The sequence below is a fragment of the Hipposideros armiger genome, unplaced genomic scaffold (genome assembly GCF_001890085.2).
Source record: "Hipposideros armiger isolate ML-2016 unplaced genomic scaffold, ASM189008v1 scaffold_25, whole genome shotgun sequence".
NCBI lineage: Eukaryota > Metazoa > Chordata > Mammalia > Chiroptera > Hipposideridae > Hipposideros > Hipposideros armiger.
The window spans coordinates 4,676,451-4,680,174 of record NW_017731375.1 but is presented as its reverse complement, the minus strand read 5'-3'; positions in this window follow the sequence as shown (position 1 = coordinate 4,680,174).

Genomic DNA, 3,724 nt, shown 5'->3' with positions numbered 1-3,724 from the left:
TTACAGGAAGGTATTAACATAAATTAACAGAGTAATGGTTAATCATGTTTTTGTAAATGTGGTGAATTTGTAAAGGCTTGTCATAAGATTCTGAAAGACTCCCACTCTCCAAATTCATTTTCTTGTACTTTAATCTCACATAGTGCTATTATCCATGTAGAAATTAGAGTATGAAGAGGGTAACCAGATCAAGAAGGGTAAGATTTTATATTCCCAGATTGTTAACATCCCTAGTTCTTTTAGACTCTTCTCAGTCCTAAAAACTCACAAATCACACTGAGAAATTATGAGTCAGTGATTACAAGTGATTTAGAAGATTACTGAAAACTAGCTTTCGATGGCATAAAAGTGATACCCTAGTTTTCAAAATAAAAACAATAAAGTGGACACTGGGAAACTTAGTCTCATGAATATTCATTAATAATAAATATGACATCAGGATCACTAGACTTTGAGCGTTGCTGTGGTTCTGTTACTTTGGAGAAAAGTACTATTTTTTTCTCATTTACCACAGAACATATTCACAATAAAATGTTAGAGTTGATTGGAAATACTATGTTGAACATATGGGTGTTAGGTAAAAATATTCTCTTTGCTAAAAGATGTAATTCTCAAGCGTGTTGAGTTTCAGCAGGTCCATAGCACTGCAGTGCTGTGTATCTGCAGTTCAGACATTGTATTAGAATGGGTTGACATTATTACAATGGGGACATTGCTGGTTAAGTCATATTTCTTTCATTCTGGGAATCTACTTCTTGAGATCTCAAATTTTTACTTGTCAGAACCAAATGTGGGAAAAAATGCACCTTATGGACTTTTGAAAACTAAGTGGAATGATCATATTCTGAAATACATGTGTTTACAGTGTGAGCCTGTGATAACACACAGTGGGTTCTAGGTACTGAGGTGACTGTTGAACTTGACCTAGTTCATTAATGGCTATCTCCAGAACTATATTTTGAGGTGTTTGATGAGCAATTTAGAGCTCTGGAGAGCATGCAAGAGGACATCTCAAGATCTGTAAGAAACTGGAATGGCTAAGTTTTAAAGAATGAGTTATATTAATATGGGGCTATAAAACTATCTCTGTGAAATTGCTGTTGTAATTGCTTTATTTTTCTTCATCTTTCCCAATGAGTATAGTAGTGTTACATTTACATTGGCTTCTTTGTCCTCTCAAAGAAAATGCAGCCTTATAAGAACTTTATTTTGTCTTGTTATGGCTCTTAAGTGCACCAGAATAAATGCCAATGATTTCCATCAACATACGAAGTCTTCTCTACTAACTTATCAAGTAATGTAGATTTACAATCTATTTACAGGTGGCTCTTCCAAATGATAGAAGTTTTGACTCTCACACCAAAACAAAACTTCATCCAACTGATTACGGGTCATACCCATACTTCTAAAAATGTGTTGAGCCCAGCAGAGATATAATTCATATTTATCAAGACATTGCCTTTTATTGCTTCTTAGTATTTTTAATTCCATCTAGACATCACTAAATTAAAATTTAGTCAGTTTTGCATAGCTGTAGAAGGAATAAGGAAATTTCTGCTGTTATTGCTATGAAATCTATAAGCACAGAAACATTTGCTATTGTGAAGTCACATAGTTGAACTGTATTACGGTTAATTTTTTGACTCTTGTATAATTTTATCTGTAGTGCCCTAAATCAAACCCTGGACAACTGATTTTTCATACCTGAGATTTTTAGGTCTGCTGGAGGTCAAATAACCCAGAATTAAGTCAGATTATGACCACAAATAGATATCAGGTTCTCACNTTTAAATAAGGTTTGTCTGTCCACAAAGTAAATATATATTTTTCCCATTATAAAATAACTTTATAATTTTATTTCAATAATGGAGCTAAATCTAAAACAGACCCTTTTTTCAGAAATGAAAAACAACAAGTAAGAATATGGTAAATTCTGTTTTGGTGCTATTTTTTTTTTTAAATAACATAAAAACATCCAAAACTTCTATGAGTTGCCTCAGAGGACATTTTTATGCACTTGGAGGATAAAATTCAAAATATGCATATGCATATATTCAATTAATATTTAATTATGTATACTAAAATTCTTTCTGAAAAATAATGCAATATCACTGTTGCATAGTTCAGTTTTATTTTAAGTGATACAACATCTTGGGAATTGACTTTGTTATTGCCCAGGGTAAAAAAACTAAGCTATCTATAATCCAGCCATATGAATTTTCTTGTCCTCTTATTTAACTGTTTGTTTCAGTCTATATTGCAATTGATACAACCTGACATTGTATAATTATGTGATGGCTGAGATGGCTGTTATAAAGGCAGATAGCTTTTTTAAATTTTATATTCCATAGCTTCTATTTCTTAATATTAAGTATTTTTTCATTAGTAGTAATCTCAGGAAATCAGAATGGGCCATCAGTCAATTTAACATTAAAGTAATTTTTCTTTTTTGTCCTGGGAAAGCAGGAATGTTGATGCCAAGGGCACCAAATAAAAACCCAGAAATCACATAAATCCCCCTTTTCAAGGGCAAAACTACTCTATGTGGCCTTTGGAAGTATTAGGTTGTGAACATCCAATCAAAAATAAATGGGATAAGAAATAAAACAAAAAGTGGACTGGTGTTAAATTGTTGCTTCTCAACATTAGGGAGTACATTTTCTATCAAGAAACTCATAAAGAATAGATGATTTAGCTTAGCTCTCCTAAGCACCAAAATTTTTGTCCTAGCTTGTGCTGAAAGCTTCCCAATATTTGATAATACTTCTCTTTTTTGTTTTTCCTCTTTGTGGAGTACTTTTTTGATTGCTAACAATAGTAATCTTTTCTTGGGCTTGAATTAATCAAACCTATTTAGTTTTAACCCTGAATTGTCTACAAATCAATTGNAGAGAACTTCTGTGGAGGAGGGCTGGTCGGCAAGGGTATGACAGCCTGAATGGGGTGAGGAGAGCATCCAGGCCTGAGAGTGGTCCTTCTTGGGGGTGTTGGAGACTAAGCAGGAAAGAAGGCATCGGTGCAGAGTTTGGGCCTATTGTGGAGTTTTGGAGCGCAATTAGTATGAAGAGGGTATCGATGTATTGAGGGCAGGCGGGAGTTGGGGGTAGTGCAGGATTTTGGAGCTCAGTAGACCTGAGAAAGGCATCCATTCAGGGGTGACGGAAGGACTAGCCAGGCAGGGGGAGTCATAGCCTGTGTAGGGCAAGGAGGGTGTCCACGTGGAGGGGTGTCAGAGCCCAAGAAAGGGAAGAGGCGATCCATGATGGGAGGAGTTGGCAACGGAGCTGGAAAGCTGGTTACGTGCTGGGGAATTGATGAACTAGGTAAATCTATTAAGAATAATGGAAGCCAGCTTTCTCAGTGTGGGAAAAGGGAGTTACAAATATGGAAAGGGAGAAAACTAACATGAATGCTGTGGGGTTGGATTAGGATTAGAAATACCAGTGAAAATCGTGGCTTTCAATATATGGAGATAGATATAGAAGTACATTTAGGGGTATATGTGTACCCACACATATGCCTGATGGAAAGTGCCTGAGATCAGCAACACCCCAAGAGCAGTGAGCACACCTAACATCCAGAACTTGGCTTCCAAATACTGTTTTCTACTTGCAGGAACTAGGACTCCTTGGAGAAACGGCTGATTGCAAGTGGGGTATGTAGGTACAAGATAAGTCTAGAACTTCTTGGGGTGCCAGAGAGTAAGTGAATCCTCAAAGAATGA